The sequence below is a fragment of the Lissotriton helveticus genome, chromosome 6, assembly GCF_964261635.1.
Source record: "Lissotriton helveticus chromosome 6, aLisHel1.1, whole genome shotgun sequence".
NCBI classification, from domain to species: Eukaryota; Metazoa; Chordata; class Amphibia; order Caudata; family Salamandridae; genus Lissotriton; species Lissotriton helveticus.
Window position 1 is genome coordinate 266,373,010 of NC_136067.1, and position 15,605 is coordinate 266,388,614.

At 47.5% G+C, this 15,605-nt stretch overlaps 1 protein-coding gene across 1 annotated transcript in view; it reads right to left on the bottom strand.

Moving 5' to 3' along the window:
• Positions 1-15,605, bottom strand: part of KLHL29 (kelch like family member 29) — a 1,176,991-nt gene that overhangs the window by 1,083,040 nt on the left and 78,346 nt on the right.

The following is a 15,605-nucleotide window of genomic DNA, read 5'->3' on the forward strand; positions in this document are numbered from 1 at the left end:
ATTATTTCCAAAGAACACATCAAAAAGGGTCTTCTTCACTGTCTCAGACCTACAGGGGAATGTGTTATATTGCTACACCAACTCGTTTTTTATGAATATATAAATTATGTTTATTTATTTGTTAAAATACAAAGTATTTGGCCTAAAGTTATCACTCAAGTAATATTCTGCAGACACAGCAAGTCCTTAAAAAATGAGCACGGATTGAAGCTGTGCTCTCTTTTCAAAAATGCTCTTTTTAGGTCTAACCGGGGCAGCGCATGCACCGCTCTGCGGCATGCTGCATTGGAGTATGAAATTAAAGCCCCGCCCATGTTTGTCATTGGCTTGTGTCATTGTGCTTTGTAAATGCTGGCTTCCGATTCGTTAATAGGCTTGTTAGTCCCTCCTTAGTACTAACTTGTCTTCATTTGTAAGCTCCATTGAGGACTTGCCCTTTTATTTCGGTAGTTACACGATTCATCTTTTTTAGTCTGTAAGCCCGGTTTCCTTTAATGAGTTTCTCCTACTGCAGGCACGACATGCTTTCCTGCAACATTCAGGGCGCCATTCGCACTTTAACTTTCCGAGCAGCTTGGGGCAATGGCGGCCGCTTCGTAGAATAGGGCTCGCATTTACAAGAGTTTGAGCTATTGGCATTGTAAATAACTATGCCTTTTATTTATGTGTTAATTAGCAAAACAGATAAATAAAAGGCATAGTCATTTACAATGCCAAGAGCCTCTGTTTATAAGCTAGCTCTGTAACTCCATGCTCTGCAGACAGCGCAGCTCAGGACCACGGAGCTGTGGGCACTGCTCCTTGTTTCCGAGTTGGTATACCCTGAGAGGAAGCGCTGAATCATAGTCTATGGGTTGGTGCACGTGATGTATGTAAGCAGTGCAATTTTTACAAAAACCTAAACTCAGCTCCCTTTTATCCTTGTGCAAAATGTTAACAGTTACAATAAGGATTTGACCCTAGAAGTGTTATATAACTATTGTCATTTCAATTTAATATTCAGCAAAAGTATGACTTCAATTTCAATGTGCTGCAGAACAGACCAGGTTCATTTATGCCTTCCAATACACGAGGATTATGATCAAATATAAAACATTTCCGTTTTTGCTGTTTTTTTAGACATAAATGGAGACTGAAACAATGTGTCTCTTTTGTCTGCATTTATTTAGAAAAATAGAGGAAGTAGGTTTTATTCTGAATATTTCTCCATGCTGGCAATCATGACTCAGAGACCGAAGGCTGTGGACAGTGACAGCAAGTGAGTTAAAATAGATTTCTTTAAATAGCGTCAGATGGGCTAATTTTTAACGTGTGTATTGTCTCATTTATTGTAGTTTAAATCTTACAGACATTCATTTGTATGCGTGAGTTTTTGTTAAAAAGGTCCTAAAATACAATGTTCGCAAACTAATTTTTTCACAGAGTACAAAAGATACAGTGATGATAGCATTTTTTCTAAGGAAATACGGATCAAAAAAGACCCGAAATCTTAACAAAAAACACATACCATACTACATGTATCTCTAAAAAATAATTTAGCAGTTAGAAAGTGTTTGTCGAATTATAGTCGCTCTAACATTTAATGAAACAATATGAAAGCTGTGTTGATTAAAAAGTCTTGGATAAACAGACTATTTATTACTACACATACCACTTATGTTTTAGTTAGGCTAAAAAAGCTTGTAAAGCTGACAGTTAACATTACAAGTTAGTCAAAACACGGCAGAAATCAAAACAAACCAACACTCTTTTTAATCTCACGGTTTGGGATAATAAAGAAAACAAAAAAATCGCAGTTCTCAGATTCTGGAAGAAACGCAGGTATAGATGCCAAATATTTATCATAATTAAAACGCTTATTACATGCATGCATATAACACAACCACATTATTACGTTTGAAGTAACACACATGCAAATGAAATTAAAGACTGTTTAGATTAAATATTAACAAAAAATGTCTGTTTGAACAATCAAGAGGAAAAAAGCAGGACAAGAAAAACAAGCATTTGCAATGTAATCGGTCTCGCCTTTGGGACCTTATATGTATTTAGCTATGCAGCACATTAGCCTGGGTGCTGAAACATCTACTGTTCTTTAACATGGAGGGAAAATAAGCACCAAACTGCGTGACACGCCAGGTATAGGAACACATGGAGAGAAATATTGCCTTTCAGCGGGAAATGGTATAGTCCAAAGCTCTGTTATTAATTTAAAACCTTTAACGTCAATCAAATTATCCTTAGTGCCAAGAGATTTTATGAGGCTAATAGCCCAATATCAGGCAAGATATCCAACCCACTTGCATACTGTAAGCACATGTTTTGATTGTCTTCAACATAAGTGGCGGCAGACTCTTCCCTTTCCCCTCCATTGCTATCTACATATGGCTCTGGTCAGAGCCCAAATGTTGGTACATGGTCTGTGTGTGGCAGCGTGGTAAATAAACAGTGGTTGATTTTGAGGGGTTTTGCCACATCCAAATGTAGGAAGTGGGCACAGCCTCTGTTAAGATCTAAATGAATTTAGCATGGAGTCAGAGACCACGGCAGGTTTCTGTGGTGCCGATATCAATGTCAAAGTCCACATCACCGCCAATGCAGAACCTGAATCAGGTTCAAGGGGTATAGACGGCACCAAAGGTAGACCCATCCCATCGGTGGTACCCTTATTGGAGGCCCATTTGATTCTTGGGGTCTGTAGGCGCATTAGATGGAGTCTGTAGTGTGCTAAAAATGTGCAGTACGGCCTCATTAAAGACTTCCAGTTGCTGTAACATTGCAGACAGACCCAAGAACTTAGGGACTGTGGTGTTGGGCCTGAGGCCCACATGACGCTGCAATGATAGACGCAGGATAGTATGTATGTAAACTGGCCACGAGCACGTGCACCCGGGCCCTTTTATTAGCGGGGTCACGTGACTCGTCACACCCGTGATGGATGGGTGAGGGGGTGTAGTGTGCCCAGCCCTCGAGGGAGTGGCTGGCTTACAGGAAATGGAAAAACACTAGAACGTGTCCTGCAGGACACTACATTCCTCCCCAACTTTATTGAGGAACAAATAAATTGCTAGTCCAAACCTGTGGGAATAAAACAAAGTTAACTAGTTACCACAGGGTCCATCAGTCTCTAGAGTCAGGTGGCAGGACGACAGCAGACCTGGATTGGTGACTTGGCTTGCAGCAGAACCTTCTCGGCGGGCACCCGTAGTTTAACCTGAGGGCCTCAGGACACGACCGCTGGCTGGGAGACGTCCTCTGCATGCTGACAGTTCGTTGACGGTGATATGTCTTGCTGCCTTGCCTGATTTCCACTTTGCTGACATCCGTGATGGTCCGTGGTGGGTTCTAACAGTTTATTGTAGTGGGCTGCGTCACAAAAATGGATGGAGTCCTAACGGAGAGTTCACAGAGGTGTGGCAGAGCCGACTGTCTTTGTTGAACGGCTGGGTTGTGACCGGAAACCTGTCGGTGGGGCAGAGTCTCTGCTCGCTCTCCCGCCTGGGGAGGCCCGTTGCCGGGGTTGCTGCGGGACTGTAGTAGGGCTGCACTGAGGGCTGCTTGTGTGCCAGCTGGTGGCAGCTGCAGGGCCGCGGAGGAGCCATTGCTTAGTCGACCTCCCAAACTCCCACGGGTGCATGAGTCATGGAATAGACTTGCCTTTGCTGCTTCGGTTCCAGTGTATTCCAGGTTCACAGGGGGGGCCTCTGGCTTCTTTTGTCTGCTGGTGTGGTGACGGTGCAGGACTCCTGTCCGCCGATCTTCTGGGAGTGGAGATGTTTGACGCAGGTGATGACGGCTGACGTGATGGCAGTTGCCAGCCATGTGGTGACTTGGGATGACAGGTGGTGGTAACTTGCTGGGAGTGTTGGATGTCCAGATGGACTTGGCAGCCAAGTGCCTCCGCCTTGCTGAGATGGAGTGTCTGTGGCGGCTTGACACGTAGAGTGTGGGGATCCTCCTTTGCCTGGCTTGGGGCCACTGCCGACTCCCTCTTGAGGCGGTGGGAGGACGGACACTCTGTGCTGATCTTCACCCTTTGTACCTGAGGACAGGAGCATGGATGCTGGTTGACTCAGACTGCCGACGCTCGGGGATGGACGGTCGCCTGGGAAAACGTTGGGATGAGACGTGGACTGCGCTTGCTGCGGCTTATGTTTGGTCTATCCGTGGCGCTGCATCCTGGGACGTCGGTCCGCGTTGGAGGCTGTCTGGCGTGTCAGGGTGTGCTCCTTGGCTGGCTGTGAGTCCTCGGTTTCCTCCCTTTGTTGGCTTTGTTCAGCCCACCTGTGCTCATCCGGTCTGTGCTGTCACTCTTCTTCTTTTCTCAGAGGGTGTTGCGTGTGGACCTCGAGGCAGTGCTGTTGTGGCACCGGCTTCTGCCTTTGCTCTGGCGTGCTTGTATGGATTAGTCACTTGGTGACGTGTTTCCTGCTTGCTGGGCGACGTGACGTCCGGTCTTGTGTCGCTGTTTGTTGGAGCACATGGTGCTGTGGCGGCCTGCCACGTGGGGTGTGCGACTCCTCTCTTGCCTGTGGTGGGTCCCTGCCGACTCCATCTGGAGGCAGTGCGAGGGAGGACACTGTTGGTGGTCTTCGGCCCGCCGTAGGGTTTCGCTGTGGCGGTGGAGATGTGTGTGCTCTCCGACCTGCGTTCAGCAGTGTTTCTGTGTGGAGAGGTTTCCTGGGTGCTGACTGTGCCGTCAGGTTCACCGGTGCGACCTCCTGTGTGCTTCTGGCATTGTAATGTCCTTTGAGCGTCTGGTCTCGTTTGTGGACGTTCTCTTCTGGCCACGAGGTGCTTGCGTTGTAGCTTGTAGTTGTCCACCAGTAGGGTGGGTGACGACGACCTCTTCACTGGTGGTGGCTGTCTTGCGTGGTGCTCTGGGCTTCTGGCAGCCAGTGCCTCTTCTATTTCTGATAGGGTCCCGAGGCGTGGGAGTGCTGAGACTGCTTTTCCGTGAGTATCTTGTCGTGCTGAGCCTTGTAGGCTCCTTTGTTCCTGGGTGGTCCACACAAGTCATGTCTGACTGTTTGGGCGTGGAGACGCTTGCGGTGGCGCGATAGAGCCGTGCCGGATAGTTCCTGAGACACTTTGTATCCGCGCTGTGACAGTCTTGTGCGAGTGTTGTGGGCGCAGGGTGGGGGCCTTCGGGGTTTCAGGATATTTTCTGCCACCAGCTTTGTTTAGTAGCGACAGTCCCGGTACCAGGCGGGTCATTCTGCTATTTTCACTGCTTGTTGCCTGAGGCGGGGTCGATGATCCTGCAGGTACCTTGATTAATAGGGTGGCGGATACATTTCCTTAGGCTCGTTTGTGTAAACCAAATGCCCATCTCCTGGGCTATGTCGGATATGCTGTGTAATGGGCAGGTGCTATGTGGCTCGGTGGGCTTTTATGGTGGCCCAGGCACTCTTGTTTGGTGGGGCTGCGTGTCCTTCCTTGTTTGGATAGTTGCAGCTGGTTTTCCCTTTCAAAAATCTAGTCCTGTGCTGTGCTGTCGTACCCAGATCTCTGGTGTGGAGGCGATGTGGCTGTGGCACTTGGTTTGTCCAATGCTTGTCTATCCCTCGGCTTGCTGTGTGCTTGGCCTGCAGTGTGGCCAACCGGCCACTGGGTGTCAGTGTTGCTTTCTTCCAGTTGTGGCTGAAGTTTCTGCTGGAGCCCTGCTGGGTTCCTCCGTGCTCCAGGCCTCGCGGAGGCCTCTGGGCCCTCTCCTGATCCTCGGACTGCAGTGGCTGCTACTCGTGACAGTCCTTGGTCGCTCCTGGGGGTCCAACACACACGGATCATGGACGTGCCCCTCTGCGAGATTTACCCCCGTCTGAGGTGAGTCTAGTCTGCCACTTAGTTGGGGGGCTGTAGTATTGTGCATGGGGCACACATGTGGAGAGTTTTGCCATGTCCTCGGGATGCCCGGCAGCTCTTCACACGCTGTCCGGGCGGGGAAGGATCTGCGTTACCCTCGGCAGTGGTTGCACACTGTCTCTTGGTGCAGTCGGCCTCGTACGGCAGTCTCATACCATGTCAGCCACTGCCTGGGGTCGTGTGTGTGTGTGTTAGCTGCGGGCAGTATTTGGTGTCCTTTACCCCACAGCAGCCTCGTCACACGCTGCGCGGCGGGGGTGTCATTACGGCTCCGACAGGGTGCGGCGAGGTGGGCTCTCGCAGGTGTGTGGGCGCACGAATTGACTGCGGGTGGGCTCCGCTTGCTACAGTCATTTGGGGGGGGTCGCTTCATGCTCATGCGGCCCCCCAGGCAGTCTAGAGCTCGCGGGCTCACCTTCGACCTACGGGCCTATTCTCTTGTTGCGGCCGTGGCGGGTGGGCTCCGCCCGGCCGGTGTTCCTCTCCGCTGGGGGTCACATCGCGGCCGGCTCAGGTGGGCTCTGGCCGGGCCGCACTCCGTGGCGAGGGACCTCAGTGGCGGCCGACGCGGCTGGGCTCCGGTCGGTCGCTTCTTTCTGGGCACCGTTGCGGCCGGCGCAGGTGGGCACTGTCCGGTCCGCACTTCTTCTCCGGGGCTCTTTTCCTGGCAGGCAGGGTGGCAGGCCTTACCGGGGTGGACACCCGGACGCCACGTCCTCGCAGGCCCAGGGCTCTTCACACGCCCTGCAGGCCATCGGACGTGCTCCTCGCCGGCTTCTGGGAGTGCCCTCGACCCGGGCAGCTCTCACCGGGATCTGCGCTCCCTTCTCCCTCTCACGCGGCGGGGGTGAGGTGCGGCAGGCTCTCACCGGGACAGCGTCGCCTCCCCTCTTTTCTCCAGTGCCAGAGGTACAGCAGTCCCCAGTAGCTGTGCTGGGGCAAGGGGCGGCAGTTTCACGCCCGATGTTTCCTGCTGGCTGCACTGGCGAGGAACGTGGCGATGTGGTGAGGTGCTTGCCCTGGACCTCCGGCCTCCTTAGTCTGCTTCAGACGTCGGGTGGGGGCACGGCTAGATTTGGGGGCAGCTCTGTGACTGCAGAGGGCGGCGATGCATCAGATCACCCTTACAGTCGCTGGGGCTGTGGGAAACGCTGTGGGGTGCCGCTTCTCAGGCACGTCCCTTTTCTTCCCCCACGAACGACGAGAAGTGGGGTGCTGCATACCAGGCCTAATTCCTCCCCCACGAGGAATGATGAAGCGCCGAGCGGCAGGCATGCGGGGTTAGCTACCCGCCTCGTCGCCAATGTGGTGTTGGGCCTGAGGCCCACATGACGCTGCAATGATAGACGCAGGATAGTATGTATGTAAACTGGCCACGAGCACCCGGGCCCTTTTATTAGCGGGGTCACATGACTCGTCACACCCGTGATGGATGGGTGAGGGGGTGTAGTGTGCCCAGCCCTCGAGGGAGTGGCTGGCTTACAGGAAATGAAAAAACACTAGAACGTGTCCTGCAGGACACTACAGGGACCATAAATGAAATTATGTAGAAAGGGAATGCGACCTTGAGGCACATTAACACAGTGACGCCTTTTCCCGAGGTTGGTGGGAAGGGGGACAATCCCACTTGGACTTTTTATATTTTATTTCTTTTTTTCTTAGCAATAGAGTTCAACCGCAAAGGTGATCTGCTGTAGAACACCTTCAGGACAGGAGCTTGTCTACACTCTCAACTTTGGCCTGGAGCAGGACCTGCATTGAGCCTTGCGGTGCTCCACCTTGACTTCACAAATGGCAGTCAGGTTCATCTGGGCGTAGTTACCACAGGCCTGTGCTGAACATAAACACGAGAGACATGCCTCATGGGGATTTGCCACTGACATCAGTTTGTGACAGTCCCTACAAGGCTTAAACCATGTAGTCTTAAAGGCTTATCTGTACCTATTCCACAGTTGTTTTACAAGCTAAAGTGTGCTAAATCTATATAAGCAGCCATTTGTGGCTATTAACAGTTCCTCGCTCTGAAAATGGTTGTGGATTGAGAGCTTGATATATAAAAGGTTTTCAAACGACAAATCCTTTGCTAAATTGGCAAGCTTTCCAAATGCAAAAAACACACAACAATGGATGTAACTTACAAATAAAGGTTCTATGAAACACACAGACAGGAGAGCAGTAAATCAGTGCACCCCATTCTTTTCTATTTGCAAGGAAATATATAACAGGTTTTGACTGCTTTTGTGGCTACAACCCACTGAGGAATTATCTAACTTTGAAAACATTAGGAATTCAGTTGCACAGTGAAAGATGTATATGAATTACAGGTTTCACTATATGAGTGCCAGCTGTGAGCACCAGAAGAAGCAGACAGAAGTCAATAACAATAATTTTCCAAACTGGAATGAAAAATCAGGAAAAACGTTTCAAGAAAGTATTGGAGGAACTCGGAGGTAGTGTGGTAGTGTGGTAAAGACGAAATGTAGTAAAAGTCATAAAAGGCATAGTTCGATTTTTTATGCTAAATACTAATCACAAAATAGGTTTATCAAAGCAGTTAAAACACACAATACTACAACTAATATTATTATTGTTATTATAAAACAATAAGAAAGGAAAGGTCTATTACATATTTGATACATTAATTATCTTAAACTGAAGATGGTGTGGTTAGATTCTGGCATCCTGGGTCGTGAAGAAGGAGGAGGTTGTTAAATTTAAGTTTTGTGAGGTTCCATAAAACTTTCACAAAATGAGGAAAAACTAATGAAGAAGGGTGGTTCGGAGGGAGTTTGGGGACTTAAAGGAGGAGATTGTAAAAGGGGAGTTTTGGGGGAGAGTGTGTCCAAAAAATGGTCTCATACTCAAAGAAAAAGGAATGAGGAGGGGAGGCCCAGATGGAGCTTTGGGGGCCCTGAAAACAGTTTCAGCACATCTACAAGAAGTAAAGATCCTCAACTATACTTTCCTTATGCATCGTAATCTCAAGCATAACATCCACATCACATTGTCTTTTCTTTTCTCTTGTCAACCAGGAAGATATTTTCCTGGAGGAGAAATCCTCTCCCCGTAACCACCATTCAATAAGCATTTGGGAGGACTTTTCCAACCTAATTACACACTCACACTCTCCTTTATTTAGAGTGAATCTGTTTCAAGTGGAGTGAAAAACTTTGGAGATTTGAGAATTTCTACAAATTTACAACTTTGTGGGTCTTCTTGCTGACGGTCATCGCTTTGTTATCTTCTTGGACATGGACACGTATTAGAAAAGTTGCCATTTGAGTACATTCAACGTGCAGGTGCAAATGCCTGCAAAATGTATTTGTACGACTCAGGGTAAGGGAGGTGTTTCTTCTATATTTTTACTATTTAGTGAAACTTGAGTAAACATACAAAGTTGTGACTGGGCCCAGACATTCAAACATTTTCACCTTGGACTAAGGATAGTGCATGCTAGATGAAGAGTCCTCGGAAGCTCTGTAGTTTATTATCACACATATCTTTCACTTATCAATCAATCAATCAATCAGAGCATTTGTATAGCGCACTACTCACCCGGAGGGTCTCAAGGCGCTGGGGGGGGGGTCCGCTACTGCTCGAACAGCCAGGTCTTGAGCTGCTTCCTGAAGGCGAGGTGGTCCTGGGTCAGGCGGAGGTGGGTCGGAAGGGAGTTCCAAGTCTTGGCGGCCAGGTAGGAGAAGGACCTTCCTCCTGTGGTGGTTCTTCGGATGCGGGGGACGGCGGCGAGGGCGTGGCTGGTCGATCGAAGCTGGCGCGTGGGAGCGTAGAAGTTGAGGTGGCTGTTGAGGTATCCTGGTCCTTGGTTGTGTAGGGCTTTGTGTGCGTGGGTGAGGAGCCGGAAGGTGATTCTCTTGTTGACCGGGAGCCAGTGCAGGTCTCTCAGGTGTCCGGAGATGTGGCTGCGGCGGGGGATGTCCAGGATGAGTCGTGCTGAGGTGTTCTGGATCCGCTGGAGTCTCTTCTGGAGTTTGGCGGTGGTTCCGGCGTAGAGAGAGTTGCCGTAGTCCAGACGGCTGGGTGACCGTCTTCCTGGTCTCGGTGGGGATCCATCGGAAGATCTTGCGTAGCATTCGCAGGATGTTGAAGCACGCCGAGGAGACGGCGTTGACTTGTCTGGTCATGGAGAGGGAGGAGTCCAGGATGAAGCCCAGGTTGCGTGCGTGGTCAGTTGGTTTGGGTGTGCTGCCCAGGGCGGGGGGCCACCAGGAGTCGTCCCAGGCGGAGGGTGAGGATCCCAGGATGAGTACTTCCGTCTTGTCCGAGTTCAGTTTCAGGCGGCTGTTCGACATCCATTTGGCTACGTCGGTCATCCCTTCGTGCATGTTGGCTCTGGCGGTGGCGGGGTCGTTAGTGAGGGAGAGGATCATCTGGGTGTCGTCGGCGTAGGAGATGATGTTCAGGTTGTGCTGGCGTGCGATGGCTGCGAGGGGGCTCATGTAGACGTTGAAGAGAGTTGGGCTGAGCGAGGAGCCTTGCAGGAACACAGAAAAGATTCCACGGGTGATTGAGGGTATAGCCCTGGGCTGTAGGACAACTGGATTGGACAATCACTAGGTCAATATAGTCACATGTGGCGTGAGGTTGAGCCAAGTCATTTTGTATGCACTTATAACTGCAATACAAAAAACGAATTACTAGACACTATTAATCTTATTAAGAGACCTGTCAGAATGTTTTAATTGATTAAATAAAGTATACTTGCAATCATTCTCAGAAAGTAGCAAAAAACTTTCAAAGTTAATCTACTTCAATCTATTTGACAAACTATTTCAACATTTTAATTGAACTATGATTCTCCGCTAATGAGGTGGAGTAGGTTCTTTGTGTAGACTACTCGTTGACACCCCCGCTGTAGACATTCACAGTAAAAGTCTCAAACAGCAGCATTTGGAACACAGGAAAGCTTTTAGCCACTTGTATGTACTGTACTACATGTGTGCAAAATATGCACACCAAAATCCTCTCAGACGTTGCACTTCTGATCACAAATGACCCATTTTATGCTGGAGGGTGAGTCCTTTGTATAGAACGGTGAAAACTTTAAGCTTGGGAACTTTTAGTTCTACAGTACTATCTCTGATCAAGAGTCACATTTCAACATGAATAAAGTGACTTGTATGCGGAAGTGAGACTTAATTGGCAAACTTGAGCAGTTCGGATTTTCCCTATCCATATCGGGCAGAAATGTAAATGTAGTGGGATGGTGGTGTCACAAGATAAATGTATTATTAGATGTAGAGGGAAGTGGAAGGGGAATGGGAAGGGGAAAGCACACCATGGGCACTAGAGATCTCTCAATCCTGTTTAGGGCCCACCTCCGGGTGTAATTGTCACAGCCTAGAAAGAATGAACTACTATGCATGAATCCATGACTCATACAGCAAAGCCTCAGCATGAAGGGCATACAAAATTAACCCGCCTGGTGCACATGAGAGGGGCGGACCGGTGGGAAGGGGGCAAGCAGCAGGAGCTGCACATAAAATTAATCCACTGGGTGCCCATGAGAGGAGAGGAGCAACACAGACAGAAGGGGCAGTGGTCGAAGTGCAGAAAAAAAAGTAGGGGAACTATGGGTAGAGAATCAAAGGGTGGGGATAACCAAAGGATTGTGTCAGTGGGCAGAGTCAGAGGTGTGGCCAGAAAGAGCAAAACATCCTACTTTTTAGTATGTGTTTGGCATTTTTTACTGACCTGATACAGCTTATTACATTATTTAATTCAACCAATGAATATACATGTTTAAGGTTTATTAGGAGTTACTGACATTAAAATGCTTTCACAAAGTGGGATACATTTCTAATCACAGAATGACCCAAATAAGCTTAAAAGTGGAATCACAAGCCATTTGTATCAGAGCCATGCTGTTTCTGTCATCAGCACTTCTCCTCCCTTTTTCACAAGAGCATTTTAAACAAGAATGGCAAAATATCGTAGTTTACAAATGTTTTCCACATAATTATGACTCTGCCATATTTGCCACATAATACATCATCTGCTGCAATATCTGATGATTTTAGCAAAAAACTGTTTGTAGCTCAAACAGATCAAAAGTTAATAAACATTTGACTGTTTTGCTGCGAAGTGGGGGTCCCCTTGCACAGGCTGAATGGTCACTTTTCTCACTGCTGCACTTGAATGACAGACTGTTACTAATGAGGTAAAATCTTTGCAGCGACTGTTAAAGAGCTCTGATATCCCTCGGGATCTTGTTTGCGCTATATAAAACGTTATAAATAAATAAATTGCAGCATAATTCCAGTGGCCCCAAAGCAGGCAGCACATGTTAAAAGTGCTTGCGAATGAAGCAGAGAACGGGAAGTTTGCTAACTTAGTTAGGTGTGCATGTAAATCCTGCATTGCCGATCCCTGGTGAGTTGGACTACTACTGCTGGAACAAGGCCAATGGAGGTACCAATGAGTGAGGGGGACTAGCCTCAAGGGTCCTGTGACCTTAGTGATAGTGTCACTATTGCTCTAGGGTGTCCTGCTTCATAGGCCTGTCCGCAAGACTGGAGGAGAACTTCAGTATGGATTGTGGTGGACAAGCCTTCAAGGTTAGCCCACACTTGCCACCACTAGAGCCCACCTGCTGGTGTTAAGACACCAGGGCTTCTAAAGTCAAGTGGGTCTTCTAAGGTCAAACATGTGAATGTGCTCCCTCATAGTGGTCCGGTGGACTGGTCATGCAGGCTAAACAGAATTCCTGAGTTCCAAATACGGTAGTGCCACATCCTCTTCCCTATTGAACACCATTCTGCTCCACTGAGAGAAACCAGCACTGCCTTCAGCTGCAACCCAATTGTGCTGCACTATAGACACCTGAATGAGACTTAATACAAAGTATGCACTAGACAAAAGTATTATGGTGCCTGAAAAAAGAAATTACAACATTCTGGAAAAATTAGGCACTCGGAGAAAATGCAATATTATGTAAAGCATGTGAAATGTAAGCAGGAACAACATGTTTACCTTCAAGCTTTTGCACTCATTATTCAGAAATGAGAAATGAGAGTGTTTGCCTGAAAATAGCTTGACTACAGGGCCCGGAAGAGACCCGTTTCAATATCCATTGCTTATGTCCTTACATTCTTAAATCGATAAGCAGTATGGTGAAAAAGACCACATCCCTGAACACAGAACCTCAGTACACATTTTATAAACACAATTAAAACAAATAGCTGATTAGGATCAAATTCAACATATTCCACTCCACACATCAACCAGGTATTACAGCACCTCCAGGAACGGTGCACTTCCATACCTGGGGAAACCAATGCTGTTCAAAGAAAGACGAGAAAAGTAAAGTAGTGCATCACTGGCAAACTCTGTAAGGTGACGCTAATGTGTTTGGGTGTGAATAACACCAATCTGGCCACTGTGCAACCACTCGGTCATGCTTCATTTAGTTATTTATTTATGTCTTGTATTCTGAAACTTTTTTCTCTCGTCCCAATGGCTGCGATTCGGAATAGAATGATGTCAGAAAAAGACTGCATTTCCAGCAAAAGTGTTTCTTTCTTTTTTGGATCCATTTCACAGGTTTCCGTAAAGGTCAAGGGACAACAACCAACATCATGGCCCTGTCCCTACTGATGGGTGAAGCAAAAACCACCAAGCTACCGCTATTCCTCTCATTTATCGACTACACTGCGGCTTTTGATCACGTGGACCGAAACAAACTTTGGGAAAAACTATTCAATTGGGGCATTCCGAAACATCTCCTGGATATCCTAATACTGCTTCACTCTAACACCTGGGTTAAAATCAAACTTGGATCGGGCCAACACCTCTCGAAGCCGATTAGGACAACTAAAGGACTAAAGCAGGGGTGCCTACTAGCGCCAATTCTATTCAACCTGTATATTTCGGACTTACCTGAAGAACTCGACAAATGCCGCAATCATGCGCCCAAGCTAGGAAAAGCCACCCCCTCTAGTCTGCTATATGCTGACGACTTAGTACTGATAAGTCGGTCGCCAATAGGCCTTCAGCATCTCTTGAACTGTAACCAGGCCTTCTCGGTAAAGAATGCCCTACAAATCAACCTTTATAAATCGAAGGTTATGATGGTGAGCTATAGGAAGAAAAGGATCGCTTGTTGGTACCTGAACGGAGAAAAGCTTGAACGGGTAGCCACATACAAGTACCTTGGTGTCGTGTTGGATTCCAACAATACGTCCAGGCCTCAGCTCCAGTCCATTCGAGGGAAGGCAACAATGACCTACCTCGCACTGAAATCACTGAAGGTTAAACTCCCTGACCTCACCCTTAAACCCTTCCTGGAAATCCTCCGAGCAAAACTTCAACCATCGCTCACTTACGGGAGTGAATCTCTGCATGGGAAGGACGCTGCATTGTTGGACACAGTTATATCCAATTGTTACAGGGCCATCTTTAATCTCCCCAAATATGTTTCCCCGGCCCAAATTCGTTTAGAGTTTGGGGTTTGATTGATTGATTGATTGGTCAAACAAGCACTAGAAAGACGGAGTGTATATGTAACTAATTGGCGCAAGATCTGCGATTCAGACCCTGACTCTTTAAATGCCAGCGTCTGGGAAGAGCTACTCAGATGCCGCACGTCACTGCCTAGGGCCTACTTATTTGAATCTCATGAAGTGCTAGGCTTTTCTGATACGTGGGAAACAGCCATAGACCTCCAGTCCTTTAAAAAACTGGCTAAAAAATCTGCTCGGATAATCTCGGCAATAGAAGACAAGAAAGCTCTAGCCAACAGAGCGCATGGATGGATAACGATGGGAGAATACGGCAAAATACGGCCACAAGCCTATCTTAATATCGGGATGAAAATAAAAATTAAAGAAAAGTTTCTGAATCTGCGCCTTGGAGTTATCCCGATATTACCGCATCTGCCACCATGGGAGAGATCTCACGCCTCGGGTTTGTGTCGCCTGTGTAAATCTGGCAAGGAGGACATTGTTCATGTGACATGCATTTGCCCGAGATTAAGGGATTTGAGGCATAAGCTGCTGTTACCATTTTTTAGATCACACGCTGTTCGGACCTGTAGGCAGGCAGTTAAACTGTGTTTTACCACCAGCAATATCAAACTGAACTGCCAGGTTGTGAAGTTCTTTGATCTAATAAAGGAAAGACTCAAGCACATTTGAAAGACTATTGGGACTGAGTAACAGCCTGGAATTGATAATAGTAATTGTTGTATTTTAAATCATTTTGTACTGTTATATGGTGTTTTATAATTTTGTAAAGATTTTAATTAATCATATACAAATAAAGATTTTACTTACTTACTCACAGGTGAACCAATGAAGGAAAGGAGAGAAAAGAGAGGGTGTTGGACTTGGCCCTTTTTACAGGGTCATCCCTGAACTTTTTGCCTTCCTCCTGTGTTTTGTCTGACCTGTTTTTGTTGGTTTTATGACTCTGGGCACTTTCCACTGCTGATCAGTGCTAAAGTACTTATGCTCTCCCTATTGCAAATTGATGTATAGATTAGTGATTCTATGATTGGCTGGTTTGGTTTACCTGTCAGACCCTAGTACAGTGCATCAGAAGTGCCCAGGGCTGGTAATTCAAATGCTGCTAGTGGGCTTGCAGCACTGGTTGTTTTACAGGAAGCATCCTGTAAAAGTGTGTCTAAGGCTTGCCATTACAGTGCCTGTGTGCAGTCTGGTACTGCCATGCAGACTGGGCAAGTGCACCCACTTGCCAGTCCCTAAACCTTCCCTTTTCTTCCT